This window comes from Scyliorhinus torazame, chromosome 31 (genome assembly GCF_047496885.1).
Source record: "Scyliorhinus torazame isolate Kashiwa2021f chromosome 31, sScyTor2.1, whole genome shotgun sequence".
In the NCBI taxonomy this organism is placed as follows: domain Eukaryota; kingdom Metazoa; phylum Chordata; class Chondrichthyes; order Carcharhiniformes; family Scyliorhinidae; genus Scyliorhinus; species Scyliorhinus torazame.
Window position 1 is genome coordinate 16,745,333 of NC_092737.1, and position 19,612 is coordinate 16,764,944.

Below are 19,612 nucleotides of genomic sequence, written 5' to 3' on the forward strand. Positions count from 1 at the left end.
CTCACCTCTCCCTCTCTCTCTCCCTCTCTCTCTCTCTGCTCTGTCTCTCTCTCTCTCTCTCTCCTCTACCCCCTCTCTCCTCTACCCCCTCTCTCCTCTACCCCCTCTCTCCTCTACCCCCCCTCTCTCTCTGTCTCTCTCTCTCTGTCTGTCTCTCTCTCCTCTCCCTCTCTATCTCTCTCTCCTGTCTCCTCTCTATCTCTCTCCCTTCTCTCCTCTATCTCTCTCTCCATTCTCTCCTGTCTCCTCTCTATCTGTCTGTCTCTCTCCCTCCGCTCTCACTGTCTCTCTCCTCTCCCTCTCTATCTCTCTGTCTGCCTGTCTCTGCTCCCCCTCTCTATCTCTCCTTCTCTCCCTCTCTCTCTCTCTCTCTCTGTCTCTGTCCCCTCTACCTCTCTCTCTCCTCTCTCCTGCCTCTCACTCTCTCTCTCTGTCTCTGTCCCCTCTATCTCTCTCTCTCTCTCCTCTCTCCCTGCATCTGTCTCTCTCTCCTCTCCCTCTTTATATCTCTCTCCTGTCTCTCTTTCTCTCTCGGGGGGCCCCATTATTTGTTGGTTATGTCACGTCCCACTAGTAGCCAACTGAAACTGCTTTCTATTAAACCCGATTACCATTTCAAAGCGAGCAGGCCAAGGCTCTTATTGTGCACTGAAATGTCAGTGCCGTCGTAAACGGGCAAGTTATTTACTGCCATCTGGATTAACCCCTGCAAGAGAAAATAATTTAAACCCACACTCAGCACAACACGATTCCAATTGGGCCGCGGGTTCGGTGGCATAGTGGAGCCGGATGCCCTCTGATGGCGCACTGGTTAATACGTCTTGGCACCAGTTGCCCCATCGTGAGGTGTCTGCGCCCCTTTACTAACCCCATTACATCGGGCTTACAGCACTGAACACAGGCTATTTCTGCCTGATACCAGTCATATCCACTTCCTGAATAGCAAGCATGGTCTTTCTATTCCGATCACGCCTTTTCTCCGTTTGTGTGTGTCTGAAAGACCATTCAGGACTTGCATTTGTATAGCGCCTTTTCTGCCACCCGGCAGTGTCCCAGAGCACTTAAGGACCAGTGCGTGGGGAAAAAAATCTTTATTCTCCTCCTGTTTCGCATTTTCTCCCCAATTTACACCCCCCAACAATAATCAGTAACAAATAAGTCGATCCCCATATCGACAACAGCGATCCCATCCGCCCACCAAACCCCAAACATTAGCCCGCATGTTCACATCAACAAATGACAAAAAGGAATCAGGAATCACCCATGGTCGCCATTGACACACACCGCGCCCCCCCCCCCCCCCCCAACTAATAAACAAAGAACAAAGAAAAGTACAGCACAGGAACAGGCCCTTCGGCCCTCCAAGCCCGCGCCGACCATGCTGCCCGACTAAACTACAATCTTCTACACTTCCTGGGTCCGTATCCCTCTATTCCCATCCTATTCATGTATTTGTCAAGATGCCCCTTAAACGTCACTATCGTCCCTGCTTCCACCGCCTCCTCCGGCAGCGAGTTCCAGGCACCCACTACCCTCTGGGTAAAAAACTTGCCTCGTACATCTCCTCTAAACCTTGCCCCTCTCACCTTAAACCTATGCCCCCTAGTAATTGACCCCTCTACCCTGGGGGAAAGCCTCTGACTATCCACTCTGTCTATGCCCCTCAGAATTTTGTAGTCATAATGTTCGATGTTATCCAATTCTTGAAAGTGCATAATGAATAATGCCCATGAATTGTAAACCCCTCCGTCCTTCCCCTCGGTCCAGTGAGTGTTTTAACGTCTTCAAAAGATGGCACCTCTTGAGGGTACGGTGCCCCCCTCAGAACTGCACCAGCCGAGTGTTTGGGCTCCAAAATGGGCTTTGAACACCCGCCGCCCCCTGCCCCCCTCCAAAATCCCTGACTCGAGGTGAAAGGGTTGCTCAGAGGGTCACAGCTGACTCTCAATGGGATAGTCCCTCCCATGGGAGTGGCAGGACCTGAGGCCCACTGCTGCTTATTGATCAGAAGACCTTTGATAAGAGGTTAGTGAGCAAAACTGAAGCACGTGAAATAGGGGGGGGGGGCTCGAGACACGGTTCAAGAATTGTTTTGACCGGCAGGGAACCGAGAGCGGAAATAAATGGGTCTTTTTCCGAAAGGGAGGCAGCGACAAGTGGGTTACCACAGGGTGCTTGGGGCCCCAGCTGTTGGCGCTGTATATAAAGGACCTGGATGAGGGAACCAAATGTAACCTCTCCAAGTTTGCTGACACAACACAAAACTGGGCGGGATTATGAGTTGTGAGAGGGATGCAAGGAGGCTTCAAGGTGATTCAGACAAGTCGAGTGAGGTGGGCAAAGACACGGCAGATGCAGTTCAACGCGGCTAAATGCGAAGTTGCACACTTTGGCGTGACAAACGGAAAGGAAGAGTATTATCTAAATGGTGACATATTGGGAAGTGTAGGCGTAAAGAGGGATATGGGTGTTCTTGTCCATCAGTCAATGGAAGTGGAGAGAGGGGTGCAGCACGCAGTTAAGAAGGCCAACAATATGTTGGCCTGCATTGCGAGAGGATTTGAGTTCAGAAGCAATGGTGTCTTACTGCAGTTATACAGGGCCTCGGTGAGACCACACCTGGAGTATTGCGAGCAGTTTTGGCCTCCCTACCTCAGAAAGGATGTACTTGCCACAGAGTGGGTGCAGCGGAGGTTCACCCGGCTGATCCCGGGGTTGGCGGGACTGTCCTACGAGGAGAGACTGGTTCGACTGGACCTGTAGTCACTCGAGTTGAGAGAGGAGATCTGATTGAAACGAATAACATTCTGGACAGACTGGATGCAGGGAGGAGGTTTCCCCTGGGTGGGGAATCTAGAATCAGGGGACACAGTCTCAGGACACTTTGGACAGAGACGAGGAACAATGTCTTCACACAGTGGGTGGTGACCCTGTGGAATTCACTACCACAGGAGGCTGTGTAGGCCAAGACGCTGAATGTAGCCAAGAAAGAGAGCGGTATTTTAAAAGATTTTAACAGCATTAAGGGTTATGGGGAGAGAGCGGAGAACATGGCGTTGGGACAGAGGATGAACGACGATGGTATTGAATGGCGGTACAGGGTCTAATGGCCCACTCCTCGTTTCTGTATTTCAGATTCCCCGAGGGGTGATGGGATTAACAGGGTTAAACCGTGGAGGGCAAGCTCCATCGGCAGGGCAAGTTCCTGTTTCGGGTGCGAGTACTGAGGCTAAGGAACCGAGGGCGGAGGAAGGGGATCGGCTGGACAGCAGAATGGGCTTTGAAAGGGCCGAGTGGCCTCCTCACGTTCCCCCTCACAGCCGGCTGCAAAGGGTTTGGAGAGATCTCGCCTCTTGGCAGAGAGAGTCAGGAAAGAAAGATGGTGGGAGTATTCTCTTCCTTGCCAACCATTCAGAGTGCAAAGCGTGGGATAAAAAGGGGGGGGGGTCCATGTTTGCTGTGAATATTAAGACGGCAGGGACCAGGACGAGCAGCCTTCGAGTCACTGCAGGGAGAGCCGGATTGCAATCGTGCCAGACAGCGAGGGGGGGGAGTCAGAGACGCTACCCGTGCGTTTTGCCAGCCTGAGTGTGTCAGCCGGGTTCGCTCGCCACCCAGCGAGAGAGATCCCCCCCCCCCCCTCCTCTCTGCCGTTCGACGGCCGAGTGCAGCGTCGACCTCCGGGCTTGCCGGAGGCAGGCGACCCTCCCTCCTCGTGGGCCAGACAGGAAAAAGGGGGGCCTCCGCGTGGGAGACCGCGCCGCCGGCTCGCGAGATTGTCCGCCTCTCTCCTCCGCGGCTGCTGTGACAACAACAACAACAACCGCCTGAGGACCTTGTCCCCGAAACGCGGCCAGCGGGGGGCCCGAGGGCTGGGCGAGCCCGAACGTCGCCAAAGACCGCCTCAGCAACGCAAGGAGCAAGGCCTACAACCGCAAACGTGGACAAGAACCTTCTGTCACTCCTGCTGTTCTTCCACAGGTAAAGGGAGAAGGGGCTCCATGTGGCACCAGGCTCCGGAATAGGACAATAGTTTGTAAACAGAATGGAGCTGCATTTGCAATAGCGCCTTTTGTAACCTCAGTTGGGCACTTCTGTAGCTAATTAATTACTTAACCCCTGTTAGTCAATCCATCGCCGTTTAAACGGTCAGCAGCACTTGCAGCAATGATTAAATATTTAGCAGTGGACACGGTTCACGCTTGCCTTGTAGTGACAGCTTTGCTTCAGTTAGCCTTGTACAAATATCTGCACTCGAGCGCCGCAGGACTACATTACTTCACACGTTGTCCTCTGGCCGATTGGTCGCTGTTGCAAAGTGGGAAACCTTGCAGTCGATGTGCCCGCCGCGCGATCGCGCAGGGTAGAATCCCCCACAGTGCAGAAGGGGGCCATTCGACCCACCGAGTCCGCACCGACCCTCGAAAGGAGCAACCCTACCGAGGTTCACTCCCCCCCCCCCCCCCCCCCCCCCCCCCCCCCCCCGCCCTATCCCCGTAACGCCACACGACCTGCCACCTCTTTGGACTGCGGGAGGAAGCCGGAGCACCCGGAGGAAAGCCCACGCAGACGCGGGGGGGGAGAACGTGCAAACTGAACACGGATGGAGACCCGGGGGCCCGGAATCGAACCTGGGTCCCTGGCGCCGTGAGGCAGCAGTGCTAACCGCTGTACCGCCCTGACCCCACAACCCACTTTAACAAGGCTGGGTGAATGATAAGTATTTCTGAAGAACAACTCCTGTTTATTTGGCGGCAGGAGCTTTTATGCTTCGCCCCGTTGAGGGCAGGCGGGAACTTGTCCGCAGCGCCTCAGCTAAACTACGGGGAGTGTCAGCCTGCCTCGTTTACTCAAGTCCCTAGATGGAGGTTTGCACCCACCGCCGTCTCCCTCGGGCGGGAATCCGACCCACTGACGCCCAGAAGCATGTTGCTGTGCTTTTAAACATGCATTGAGAAGTCGGGTTGAATGAAAAGCTTTTTAAGTGTCCTCCGACCCGTCGCCCAGGTTTTGTATTGGGTGCAGTAGCCGTTCATCGCCGGGGCCTCTCCAGGTTTAATCTCCTCATACAGTTCCGCATTCTTATGGCGCAGTAGCAAGGAAAGATATGGTTGCACCTCGGTGTGCGGGGGGTCTCTGCGCGCGGGGGGGGGTCTCTGTGCGCAGGGGGGGTCTCTGCGCGCGGGGGGGTCTCTGCGCGCTGGGGGGTTCTCTGCGCACGGGGGGTTCTCTGCGCACGGGGGGGTCTCTGCGCGCGGGGGGTTCTCTGCGCGCGGGGGGTCTCTGCGCGCGGGGGAGGGGGTCTTTGCGCGCGGGGGGTCTCTGCGCGCGAGGGGGTGTCTCTGCGCGCGAGGGGGGGGGTCTCTGCGCACGGGGGGGGGTCTCTGCGCGCGGGGGGTTCTCTGCGCACGGGGGGTTCTCTGCGCGCGGGGGGGTCTCTGCACGCGGGGGGGGTCTTTGCGCGCGAGGGGGTGTCTCTGCGCGCGAGGGGGGGGTCTCTGCGCGCGGGGGGGGGGGGTTCTCTGCGCGCAGGGGAGTTTGCGTGCTGGGGGTCTGCGTGCGGGGGATCTGGGGGGGTCTGCACGTGGGGGATCTGCGTGCGGGGGGTTCTGCATGCGGGGGTCTGCGTGCGGGGGATCTGTGGGATCTGCGGTGGGGGGTTCTGCGTGCGGGGGTCTGCGTGCGGGGGTCTGCGTGCGGGGGGGTTCTGCATGCGGGGGTCTGCGTGCGGGGGTCTGCGTGCGGGGGGGTTCTGCATGCGGGGGGTTCTGCATGCGGGGGGTTCTGCATGCGGGGGGTTCTGCATGCGGGGGTCTGAGTGCGGGGGTCTGCGTGCGGGGGTTCTGTGGGATCCGCGGTGGGGGGGTCTGCGTGCGGGGGGTTCTGCATGCGGGGGTCTGCGTGCGGGGGATCTGTGGGATCTGCGGTGGGGGGTCTGTGTGCGGGGGGTTCTGCATGCGGGGGTCTGCGTGTGGGGGGGTCTGCGTGCGGTGGTCTGCGTGCGGGGGGTTCTGCGTGCGGGGGTCTGCATGCGGGGGTCTGCATGCGGGGGTCTGCGTGTGGGGGGTCTGCGTGCTGGGGTCTGCGTGCGGGGGTTCTGCGTGCGGGGGTTCTGCGTGCGGGGGGTTCTGCGTGCGGGGGGTTCTGCGTGCGGGGGGTTCTGCGTGGGGGGATCTGCGTGGGGGGGTCTGCGTGCGGGGGTCTGCGTGTGGGGGGTCTGCGTGCTGGGGTCTGCGTGCAGGGGGTCTGCGTGCGGGGGGTTCTGCGTGGGGGGATCTGCGTGGGGGGGTCTGCGTGCGGGGGGTCTGCGTGTGGGGGGGTCTTCGTGCGGGGGGTTCTGCGTGCGGGGGGTTCTGCGTGGGGGGATCTTCGTGGGGGGGGTCTGCGTGCGGGGGGTTCTGCGTGGGGGGATCTGCGTGGGGGGGTCTGCGTGTGGGGGGTCTGCGTGCGGGGATCCGTATGCGGGTCAGTGTGCCTGTGTGCCAGTGCAGCTGTGTCTGCCGATGTGTATCCCATTATCTCCCAAATGTGGCTCCGTGTCAAGTTCTGCTGAACACTGCTCCTGTGAGCTTCCTCAGATTCTATTCGTGGAGATAAAGGCTCGATGTAAATGCAAGTTGCTGCTTTAGGATGGGGGGGTGTGACATCCTCGTGCATGTTGATTCCCTGGCAGCAGATCTTGGCAGCAGGAAGCTGCGACGGTTTAATATTTTAACGTTGCTGTTAGTTCCTGAAAGTGTAACTTTAGGGCAGCACGGTAGCACAGTGGTTAGCCCTGTTGCTTCACAGCTCCAGGTTCGATTCCCGGCTCGGGACACTGTGGGGAGTCTGCACGTTCTCCCCGTGTCTGCGTGGGGTTTCCTCCGGGTGCTCCGGTTTCCTCCCACAAGTCCCGAAAGACGTGCTTGTTGGGTGAATTGGACATTCTGAATTCTCCCTGTGTACCCGAACAGGCGTCGTAATTTGGCGACTAGGGGCTTTTCACAGGAACTCCATTGCGGTGTTAATGTAAGCCTATTTGTGACACTAATAAAGATTATTATTTTTAATGAAACCACCAGGTAGGGCTGCCTCTCCCACTCCCCCTACCGCCGACTCGCTGCCCCTCCCTCAGTGTCCTGCTCATCCCCCCCCCCCCCTCAGTGTCCCATCTCCTCCCCCCTCCATCGGTGTCCCGTCTCCTCCCCCCTCCCTCGGTGTCCTGTCTCCTCCCCCTCCCTCGGTGTCCCGTCTCCTCCCCCTCCCTCAGTGTCCTGTCTCCTCCCCCCTCCCCCTCCCTCGGTGTCCCGTCTCCTCCCCCTCCCCCTCCCTCGGTGTCCCGTCTCCTCCCCCTCCCCCTCCCTTGGTGTCCCGTCTCCTCCCCCCTCCCTCGGTGTCCCGTCTCCTCCCCCCTCCCTCGGTGTCCCGTCTCCTCCCCCTCCCTCGGTGTCCCGTCTCCTCCCCCTCCCCCTCGGTGTCCCCGTCTCCTCCCCCTCCCCCTCCCTCGGTGCCCCGTCTCCTCCCCCCTCCCTCGGTGTCTCCCCTCCTCCCCCTCCCTCGGTGTCCGGTCTCCTCCCCCTCCCTCGGTGTCCCGTCCCCTCCCACTCCCTCGGTGTCCCGTCTCCTCCCCCCTCGGTGTCCCGTCTCCTCCCCCCTCCCTTGGTGTCCCCCCTCCCTCGGTGCCCCCTCCCGCCCCCTTTTTGACCCGCTCCCTCATTCTCCCTCGGTGTCCTGCTCACCGCTCCTCGGTGTCCCTCCCTCCCTCCCCGCTTCTGTCTTCCGAAACGCACGCGAGGGGCAGGGGAGCAGGAGTTTCAGGGTTGCTGTGACAGGCCGCAAGCTGGCGTGGCGGCGGCTCGGGAGGCTGGGCAAGGAGGCGGGGCGGCTGACAACTGGCCGGGAGGTGAGGGGGGGGGGGAGGGCCGGTCAGGAAAGGGGGCCCTGCCACTCCAATGTGGCCCCGCTCAGGTGACCGCCTCCCGCGTCGCAGCCGGCACGCAGCAGTGTGAAAATGGAATTCCCGGCCTCCGCAGTGCAGCATTGGCTGCGGTGAGATAACGGAGAGGGGTTGGAACTCAGTTGCAGGTTGCAAAATAAAACAAGTCACACTTGCCTGGAGGAAATGGAGACAGAGTCAAAAAATGAAAAGCCAGAGGCTTTTGAAATGGGAAGCAAGTGATTGTCAAATATTTCAAGATGAACTGGGGCAGTAGCATTGTGCAGGGTGTGTCTGGTGGTTATGTTGCTCGACTAACGGTTGCATTAAAGCCATAGGTTCTGAGCCCACCATAGAAAGGCTGCAACAAAACGGGTGGCTCTTTGCCGGAACAGTTCGGCCACATTCCAGATACTGACCCCTCACTCCGTGGATAAGCTTCATCCCATGTCTCCCGCTGCTCCTTTATCCTTGTCACCCAACTCTTTAATCGGTGCCTTCTGATTCCCCGATCCCTCTGCCCATGGGGAGGGTTTCCTCCGCCCACTCCGGTGATGGGCGACCTACGCCGGTGAGTGGGCCGCGCGAGTGGACAATCCTTCACCTCAGGAGGGCGGCACGGTTGAACTCGGCCTGTTCACTGACCCCCAACCCCCCCCCCCCCCCCCCCGACCCCGTGATTAAACACACACCGGATATTTCAGAGCGGGTTACAGAAAATGCTGAATCATTTATACATTAGTAGAACTGTCGTCAACTTCAAACGGTCAACACAGAATAAATATTGACACTCTGGACGCATAGGGAGCTCACGGCTCTCACAGTCAGTGTTGTGAGCGATCAGCACCCACCTCACTTCACTCTCCCTCGCTTCACGGGCGAATCACTTCAGCCAAACCGGTCGGGGGGGGGGGGGGGGGGGGGGGGGAAATGACACGGACGGGAATCGGCGAATGTGGCGACCCCGGCCGCGGACAACGCCCCCCCCCCCAGGTGCTGTGCTCTGAGATTTACAGGAGAGCTTTTGGGGGGCCTAATGTCCGTCTAAAGTTGTGAAGATTCCGACTGGGCCTCATCACCTGAGTGTGGGCTCGCCCAGACTCTGTGCAACTCGTTAGTATCCCCACAGCCGGCAAGCAATTTAAAATACATTCTTCAATTTCCGGTTCAAAGGATGACGCAGCGAGAGTTGCCAAGTACATTCAAGATTTTTGATCCGTACAGAGAATCAAAGGTTGTGGGGGTAAGGCGGGAAAGTGGAGTTGAGGATTATCACGTCAGATCAGTCATTGAGAAGAATGAGAGGGGGGGGGGGGATCGTATAGAAACCTATACAGTTCTGGCAAGGTAGATGCAGGAAGGATGTTCCCGATGGTTGGGGGGGGGGGGGGGGTCCAGAACCAAGGGGTCACAGTCTGAGGATACGGGGGGAGACCATTGAGGACAGAGATGAGGAGGCATTTCTTCACCCAGAGAGCGGTCGGCCTGTGGAATTCGTTACCACGGGCAGTAGTTGAGGACAAAACATTGCATGTTTCTCAGAAGCAGTTGGATATCGCACATGGGGCGAAGGGGGTGAAAGGATATGGGGGAGGGGGGGACCGGTTACTGAGTTGGATGATCAGCTATGATCATAATGAAGGGCGGAGCCGCCTCGAATGGCCCACGCCTCCTATTCTCTGTGTTTCTATCTCATTGAAAGTCGGAGCAGACTCAGTGGGCTGAATGGCCTACTTCTGCTATGTCTGATGGTCTTATTTCATATTTTAAAACTATTATTGTGACAGATTTTTGGTTAAGCCCTATTTTCTTATGGGAAACAACTTGCATGTTAATCTTCAGAAAGGACCATCCCCCCCTTTTATAATTACCACAGATCACACTCTCCACGCAATTAGTCCTCACAGCAACTATTTCATAGTTGCTCCCAGCTTCTGATGGCAATAAGGCGGATAAATGTAAGGCACGAATCTGTTGCCTGTCCTTGCTTTTTAATGATTTGCAGGGAAGCCTGTAACCTGATCTCAAAAATGGCTTCCTCTGTGCTCTTCCCTACGGCCACATTAAACACGTCAGCCTTGCATCCTGGTAGAAATGTGGATTAACTGTTCTTGACCACCCTACCCCATCCAGGTCTCTTTCACCTTGGAGGCGAATGAGCAGTTTGCAGCACCCTGCTTAATACCAGGGGTGGCACTGTTAGCACTGCTGCCTCACAGCGCCAGGGGCAGGGTTCACTTCCAGCCTTGGGAACTCTGTGCGGAGTTTGCACTTTCTCCCCGTGTCTCCGTGGGTTTCCTCCCACAGTCCCAAAGATGTGCAGGTTAGGTGGACTGGCCACGCTAAATTTCCCCTTCGTGTCCAAAGATGTGCAGGTTGCGTGGGGTTATTGGGTTACGCCGATAGGGCGGGGGAGTGGGCCTAGGTCGGGTGCTATTTCAGAAAGAGGATCGGTGTAAACTCGATGGGCCAAATGGCCTCCTTCTGCCTTGTAGGTATCCTCGGTTCCACTTTCGACACCTTTCTGGGTCTTTGGGAGGCTCAGGGTCTGCCCATTGTGAACGCCTATCACCATCGCCTCAGTACCACGTTTCCTCTGATCTTGAACTGTTATCGAGCAGACTTTAAAACAGAACCCCATCCATTTTACTCCAAAACATAATCTTTCAAACCTCATCATTGTAACGTACTGCTCTGTCATAAATACCTCCTTTCAAGTGGTGCTGTACCCTAAATTACAGTTAACCATGAATGGGTTAGATATTTAAGATGTATCTGCTCGACATTAACCAGATGTGCCTCCGGAGTCCTCTCCAGATTTTATTTGTTTTTCACAATCACCCCACTCCGAATCTCTGGACATCCTCCCAGTGTTTGACAGCGAATCGAGTTCCACTTGTCACTTCTGCCGTGGAGGAAACTTGCCGGCTGCTTTGCGCACAGCAAGCTCCCACAACCAGATCAAAACAGGTGGCTTGCTGCAGGAGCGTTGATTGAGGGATCTGACGTCGGCAGGGCCACCGGGAGCAACCCGCCCCCGGCTCTTCCCTCCGTGAACATGTGGGGTAATAACAATAATCTTCATTATTGTCGCAAGTAGGCTTACAGTAACACTGCAATGAAGTTCCTGTGAAAAGCCCCTCGTCGCCACATTCCGGCGCCTGTCCGGGTACACAGAGGGAGAATTCAGAATGTCCAATTCACCTAACAAGCACGTCTTTCGGGACTTGTGGGGAGGAAACCGGAGCGCCCGGGGGAAACCCACGCAGACCGCGGGGAGATCGTGCAGACTCCGCACAGACAGTGACCCAAGCCGGGAATCGAACCCGGGCCCCTGGAGCTGTGCAGCAGCAGTGCTAACCACCGTCGGTGACCCTCGTGCGTGAGGGCAGGGGAGGGCACAGCGCAGCGTGGGCTCCCCTCAGCAGCGTGTCGGTTCCCCCTCAGTACCACGGCGGAGGAGTCAGCCTGGGTCACGTGCTGCAATCTCTGCGGAGTCGGACTCGAGCCCCGCTCCCGAGGCAAACGTGCGGCCCAGTGGGTCACCATTCCCAGCAGCTGGCTCTGATAAGCCTTGCCCCTGTCGATCTGAGAGTCCCGCCCGCCTCTGATCAGCTTCCAAGCGAAGCCACAACGGCATGCGGTTTGTAAACCTGAGTGTGGCTCCGCCTCAACACCAGTCAGCCATCAGTTTGGCAACAAAGCAACTCCCCAGAGCTGTGCTGTGCACACTGATATCAAACCGAGCAGTTGAATAGCTGACGACATTCCCGCTGCTTGGTGGCCTGAGGGAGGCGGAGTCCCTTTCTTGATCCCGGACTTCCAATTCCGAGTACTGTCCAGAGTCCGTAACCCGGCAACAGCATTATCGGTACAGCATCTTAGACTTAGTAGAACAGCTTGAGGCGCCTCGCAGGAGTGATGTCCAGCTGGAATCGACACTGAGCCAGATAAGGAAACAGTTTGTTCAAAGAGGTTGCTTTTGGGGAGAGAGGTGTTGCTAACTTTTGGTTCAATTGGCTCTGTTTTATAACCTTTGCTCTCGAGTCGCCAGGTATCTTTATGATACCTCCACGAGGTTCAAGTTCAAGTAATGATCAACGACTCAACACACCAATTAGTAAGATTCAAATCCAAGCACATTTATTATACACAGTAAATCACGACTCATGCATAAACTCTACTTTCTAGGCTATTTCTATCATTAACAGGCCTATACTTAGCTTTGGACTGGCCCACCAGGTCAGGGGAACAAATGGCCTTTCGTTCAGGTCCTGAGTCTGCGGGATTCAAAGCTGGTATGGACTTGTAGCTCGGAGCGCCTATCTCGTAGCGAGCGTTGACTTGATACTTACTTGTTTGGAGGGTGCTGGACAGTTCACTCTCAGGGGTTGCTTCGCGTTGCTGAGTGACCCTGTCAAGAAGGACGATTTGAACTTGGGGGCTTTGCTTTATAGTCCCCAGGGGCTTCCCGCCCTTTGGGGCGGACCCCGTACCTGGTTCCAAGTGATTGGACTTTGTCCCAATCGCTTGGTTCGATTTCTCCAATACTGGAGCGGTTCCCTGATCGATGGGCGGTCTTGAGGTGTCCGTTAACCTCTTTTGTGTTGGCTCCTGCTGGCGCCGAGGAGTCTGGCTTGGCTTTGTTTACCTTAAAATGTTTCGATTGTTCCCGGGGATCGCTCATTACTATGTAGCTGGCTGCTACATTACTATGTAGATGGCTGCTTGTATCAATGCTGTCTGGGTTTCTGCAGAGTCTAATACGCAGTAAACTTGCTCCTGCTGGTTTTTGCCTGTGTTGGCTGAATTTCCCTTCAGCCTTTGCGGTTCTCCATTTTAAGCCGGGAAGTGGCCAACCCAGGTGGCTACAGAGGCGAGGAGGTTCAGGGAGGGAATTCAAGAGGTTGGGGCCCAGGGCGAGGCCAGAATTGAGATCCTAAACGAGGAGGGATGTTTCCTCTTGTGGGCGAGTGCAGGATCCCCTTTTCTACGTTTTGCAACAACAACAGCACTCCGAAAGTACTTTCTCGCTAAGCAAGCATTTTGGAGACTTCCTAACTTGGCAACTCAGTCCCGAGATGAATGAATGAATGAAAATCGCTTCTTGTCACGAGTGGGCTTCAATTAAGTTATTGTGAAAAGCCCCTAGTCGCCACATTCCGGCGCCTGTTCGGGGAGGCTGTTACGGGAATTGAACCGTGCTGCTGGCCTGCCTTGCTCTGCTTTCAAAGCCAGCGATTTAGCCCAGTGTGCTAAACCAGCCCCAGTCCAGGCCAGCCATTACTGTCCCGGAGCTACAACTGAGTGGCTGGCTTTGGCCATTTCACACACACACAGATGAGTTGACCACCCCTCTAGGGGTCCGGAGTCAGAATCGCAGGACCGTTACAGCACAGTCGGATGCCATTTGGCCCATCGTATCTCCGTACTAGCATCGTGTCTCAGTGCCGTTTCCCCGTAACCCCCCTCCTGCACATTGTTTCCATTCAAATAATCATCTAACTCCCTCTTTAAGGCCTCGATTGGACCGGCCTCCCCCACACTCCAGGCAGCGCATCCCAGACCCCAACCACTCGCTGGGGGGAAAAGGTTTTCCCTCGCGTCACATTTGCTTCTTTGGAAAATCACTTTAAATCTGTGCCCCCTCTCGCTCTCGATCATGTTACGAGGGGGGGACAGTTTCTCCCGATCTACTCTGTGCAGCCACCTCGTGATTTTGGACATCTCTATCAAATCCCCTCCGTCTTCTCTCCGAGGGGAACAGTCCCGGCCTCTCCCAATCGATCCTCATCACTGAAGTCTCTCACCCCCGGAACCGTTCTTGTGAACCTCCTCTGCGCTCTCTCCAATGTGTTCACATCCTTCCGATAGTGTGGCCCAGAACTGTCCACAATATTCCAGCTGAGGGCTAACTAGTGTCTGGTGTAAGTTCAGTATAACCTCCTTGCTCTTGTACTCTATCTTCAGGACACGCGACAACGCAGAATCGCCGAGCAGAAGCTTATAGCCAAGTTCCGCACACATGAATGCGGCCTCAACCGGGACCTGGGATTCATGTTGCATTACATTCACCCCCCCCACCATCTGGCCTGCGAAACCCTACCAACTGTCCTGGCTTGGTACAATTCACCCCTCTTTAACCTGGGGTTACCCCATCTCTGGATCTGTAAAGATTTAATCACCTGCTAATGCTCGCATTCCAAGCATTGTCTGGCATCTTTGAATCTGTCTATATATATGTTTCTGGAACATACCTCTTCATTCACCTGAGCGCTCCAAAAGCTAGTGATTTGAAACAAACCTGTTGGACTTTAACCTCGTGTTGTAAGACTTCTTACTGTGCTCACCCCAGTCCAACGCCGGCACCTCCACATCATGGCTATTAATTAAGTCACATGTAGGCCAGACGGGGTAAGGATGGCAGATTTCCTTCGCTGACAGTGAACCTGATGGCCTTTTAATGTTGGTTTTGTCGTCACCGCTACCTGGACAAAATTTATTAATTCCATCAACTGATGCGAAATCCCAGAAAACTCCGGGATTATTGTCGGAGTTACTGGCCCAGACCTCTAGGTTACTGGCCCAGCAACGCAACCCGGCCTGTCACTGAAACAGCTCAGGGTGTTACAATACAGGCACCGGCAGCAATGGAATAGCTCAGTCATGTTCAGTGCCCTGCTACCCTGTCTGGATATTTAAATCCGGAGCTGCTTGGGGTAGTCCTGGAGGTGCACCATCAGGGGGCACCATTGCCTGTCTGATTTAAGGCTGCCTGTTCAACCTTCAGGGCCCCGACTGGCATTCATTTTGCACACATCGTCCAAACCTTCCGCGCCTCTTAGCACAATCGGCGAAAGTGCAGTTGAATAAAGGAGTGGACATTGTACGTGGAGTGTTTGAACACTGCGGGACGCCAGCAAACACAGAGCTCTTCCGCAGGAAAGAAATAGCGCGAGAGGGAGCGAGCGGGGGATCCAGGACAGACCCAGACGTGGGCAAAGGAAATCTTCCCCAGTAATCCAGAGATTTGGAAACCGTAGAGTCAGAATCATTTTATAAGACCAGACGGCGTGGGGCAGAAGCGGGCACTCGGCCCATCGAGTTTGCACCGGCTCTTGGAAAGAGCACCCTACCCAAGGTCAACACCTCCACCCTATCCCCATAACCCAGTAACCCCACCCCACACTAAGGGCAATTTTGGACACTAAGGGGCAATTTATCATGGCCAATCCACCTAACCTGCACATCTTTGGACTTGTGGGAGGAAACCGGAGCACCCGGAGGAAACCCACGCACACACGGGGAGGACGTGCAGACTCCGCACTGACAGTGACCCGAGCCGGGAATCGAACCTGGGACCCTGGAGCTGTGAAGCAATTGTGCTAACCACAATGCTACCGCGCTGCCCAATGAGATCGTGACTGATCTGATGTGATAATCCTCAACTCCAGTTTCCCCGCCTTAACCCTCGATCCCCTCACTGATTAACTCCACTTCCCCCGCCTTATCCCCGTAACCCTCGATCCCCTCACTGATTAACTCCACTTCCCCCGCCTTATCCCCGTAACCCTCGATCCCCTCACTGATTAACTCCACTTCCCCCGCCTTATCCCCGTAACCCTCGATCCCTGCACTGATTAACTCCACTTCCCCCGCCTTATCCCCGTAACCCTCGATCCCCTCACTGATTAACTCCACTTCCCCGCCTTACCCCGTAACCCTCGATCCCCTCACTGATCTATCTCGGCCTTGAACACACTTAACGACCCGGCTCCACAGCTCTCTGCGGTAATGAATTCCACAGAGTCCCGACTTGTCCCACCTCAAACACCCTGCAGTCAAAGTCAAGTCTAAAATTACTCCGTCTTGTACGGATTGGGGGCGAAACAATGGCCCATGATCGGCCAGTAAACCCGCGTCCATCCAGCTGGGAAGGAAGGACACAGTAGAAAGTCGCTGCCCTCCGCCGTGGACTAGCTCTTGCTCTCAGTTGCCAATCGCTGCATAGTACGGAGAGACCGAGGTGATAAATGATGGGGGCCGTGGGCGCAACATTCTCCTCCCCATGTGTGAATCAGTGGTTGGATTTAATCCCCCCCCCCCCCCATATCTCGCACTGCTTCAAGCAGCTCCCTGATCGAAACATCCGCCCGCAGTGACAGTGAGACGTAAAAATAGGACCAGGAGGAGGCCATTCAGCCCTCTCAGTCTCCTTTTCCTAGTATGGTCATGGCTGATCATCCAACTCAGTAGCCTGATTTCCCCCCCCCCCCCCCTCTTTCTATGATCCCCTTTGCCCCATAGTGCTGTATCTAACTACCTCTTGAAAACAGTGTTTTGGTTTCAACTGCTTTCTGCCGTAGCAACTTCCACTCTCTGGGTAAAGACATGTCTCCCCATCTCTGTCCTCAATGGTCTCCCCCGTATTCCTCAGACTGTGGCCCTGGGTCTGGACACCCCCCACCATCGGGAACATCCTTCCTGCATCGACCCTGTCCAGTCTCTCCCCCCCCCCCCCCCCCCCCCCCCCCCCCCCCCCCCCCCCCACCATCGGGAACATCCTTCCTGCATCGACCCTGTCCAGTCCTGTTAGAGTTTTATAGGTTTCTATGAGAACCCCCCCTCGTTCATTGCAAATACAGACCTAACCGACTCAATCTCTCCTCGTACGTCAGTCCCGCCATCCCAGGAATCAGTCTGGTAAACCTTCGCTGCTCTCCCTCGAGAGCAAGAACATCCTTCATCAGACAAGGAGACCAAAACTGCCCACAATACTCCAGGTGTGACCTCACCAAGACCCCTGTATAATCGCAGCAACACATCCCTGCTCCTGCACTCGAATCCTCTCGCTATGAACGCTAACATACCATTTGCCTTCTTTACCGCCTGCTGTACCTGCGCGCTTACCTTCAGTGACGGGTGTACGAGGACACCAGGTCCCGCTGCACACACCCCTCCTAATTTACGGCCATGCAGATAATAATCTGCTTCCCCGTGTTTGCTGCCAAAGTGGATAACCTCGCATTGATCCAGATGATGTCCCTCTTTCTCTCTGCCTCCCTCTCTGTCCTCCGTCTGTCTCTCGGGTCGCTCTCTCTGGTGTTAACGCTCCACACAACCCCTCGCCCCACTTCGCCATCTCACCGCATCAACAAGGCTCTCTCCGTGCTCTTCAATCGCGGTCACGTTCTCACCACACCCCGGGCAAAGAATATATAAATCCGCTGGGATTCATTTGTGACAGTAATAATAATGCTAATCTTTATTGTCACAAGTAGGCTTACATTAACACTGCAATGAAGTCCCTCTGAAACCCCCCCCCCCCCCCCCCCCCCCCCCCCCCCCCCCCCCCCGCCCGCGCGCATATCGACTAATTCTGCTACTTTTCAACCATGGACCGTTGACTTGTTTCAAAAATAAGTCATTTGCGAATTGTGCTGTTCGTCTTGTCAGTTTAATATATAACATTTAAACAACCTGTATGAAATAGTGTCTAATATTCTCATCGAGAGGTCGGATACTTACTAATATCGGACATTTTGCAAAGTACCATCGATGTGTCAAAGCAGTTTAATCCCGTTTTATACAGCGGCTGGTGTTTGCGTTCAGTGTAAAGTCGGAACGCCGTGCAGAATACTCACCGAACCCACCCCCCAGAGTGGTGTTTTCTTCATTCTTTTGTCTGGGTGTTGCCCGTCCCGAATCGTCCTTGAGCTGAGCGGGTCTCGCTCGGCCATTCCAGGAGTGGTGGGGGGGGGTGCAGTTGAAAGTCAGCCACGTCGCTGTGTGGGGGGTCTGGAGTCACGTGTAGGCCAGACTGGGGGTAAGTTCGGCAGATTTCCCTCCCGAAAGAGAGGGCATTAGTGCGGCAGATGGGTCTGTACGGCCATCGGCGACGGTCTCGCGGTCGCAATCCCGGATTTGAATCATTCCAGCGGCTGCCGTGGTGGGATTTGAACCCGCGGCCGCCGTCACTCCCCGTGGGACGGACCGCGTGCTGCTGTTGCGCCTGCGGGGGGGGGAGCTGCCACCCCTTTGTTGTCACCTCGCTCTCTGCTCTCACTGACCGCTCTCCTCTTCTCTCTCTCCCCAGTGGTTCCAGTAGCAGCATGGTTGCCATTGACAACAAGATCGAACAAGCCATGGTAAGGGTGAGCCTTTTGTAAGTGGGTGGGGGGGGGCGCAGTGAAGGGGAGACGGAAACGTGCACACACAGATATTTAAGACGAGGGCGGTTTAGGGAGGTTATGCTGCAATTGTATAAGGTGTTAGTGAGGCCACACCTGGAGTATTGTGTTCAGTTTTGGTCTCCTTACTTGAGAAAGGACGTACTGGCACTGGAGGGTGTGCAGAGGAGATTCACTAGGTTAATCCCAGAGCTGAAGGGGTTGGATTACGAGGAGAGGTTGAGTAGACTGGGACTGTACTCGTTGGAATTTAGAAGGATGAGGGAGGATCTTATAGAAACATATAAGATTATGAAGGGAATAGATCGGATAGATGCGGGCAGGTTGTTTCCACTGGCGGGTGAAAGTAGAACGAGGGGGCATAGCCTCAAAATAAGGGGAAGTAGGTTTAGGACTGAGTTTAGGAGGAACTTCTTCGCCCAAAGGGTTGTGAATCTATGGAATTCCTTGCCCAGTGAAGCAGTAGAGGCTCCTTCATTAAATGTTTTTAAGATAAAGATAGATAGTTTTTTGAAGAATAAAGGGATTAAGGGTTATGGTGTTCGGGCTGGAAAGTGGAGCTGAGTCCACAAAAGATCAGCCATGATCTCATTGAATGGCGGAGCAGGCTCGAGGGGCCGAATGGCCTACTCCTGCTCCTAGTTCTTATATGCCCCACCCGGGATGGCCCAGGGGGCAGTCACGCCCAGTGTGTTCCGGCTGCCGCGTTGACCCCAGGCCGAAAGCCCCCAGTGCCGGCACCGAGGGATGTGCTGCACTGTCAAGAGGGTCAAACCCCACACCCCCCCCCGGCTCCTCCGTGGATGCCCAAGGGCCATTATTTAGTGGACGGGCCAGAGGGGGAGGGTATCCCTCAATCAGCATCGCCGAAGGTCTGTGCTGCCTGGTCGTGGATCACGTTGCTGATGACCCGTGGGATCCTGCTGTGCGCAGGCTGCCTGCTGCAGTTCCTGGCATTGAAACCGCCGTCACGCTGCAGGATGCTTCAGGTCGGTCGAGCGCTCTCGGTAGACGCCTCGAAGCTGCAAAAGGCGACCAAAGTGCACGGGCCCCTGATTGAAGTTGGCTGCGCCCTGACCAGACGGCTCGCCGCGGACCGCCTGGCTCCTGGAAACGCACGGCTGCCGACGCCTCATCCCCACCTCCGCCAACCGACCGAGCTGAAGCGTTGCGCCCCGAGGCGTCCTCCTGTGGTTGGCACTTCCTCCTGTGCCCGCGAAGCTCCGCCTGTCAACTTTCATGAATTATTTTTGTTTCGAGGTGTTGCCTTGCAAGCAGGAAACCGCCACACACGAGTCCCCCGCGCACCCGATTGCCCCCCCCCCCTCTCCCCTCAGCGGGAGTATTAATATCCGCGTATATAAGAGGCAGAACTCGCAAACCGTGCTTCAGAACTCAGCCCACAACAGAGAGGCAGCAAGGAGTCCGTGATCTTACTGCCTGGGACCAGCTTGTCCCCACCACTTCAGAATCGTCCCCCCCCCCCCCATTTGGCCCAAATGCCTGA

The 19,612-nt window shown here is 55.8% G+C and overlaps 1 pseudogene; it reads left to right on the plus strand.

Moving 5' to 3' along the window:
* Positions 1–19,612, plus strand: part of LOC140404723 (TSC22 domain family protein 4-like) — a 74,453-nt pseudogene that overhangs the window by 47,316 nt on the left and 7,525 nt on the right.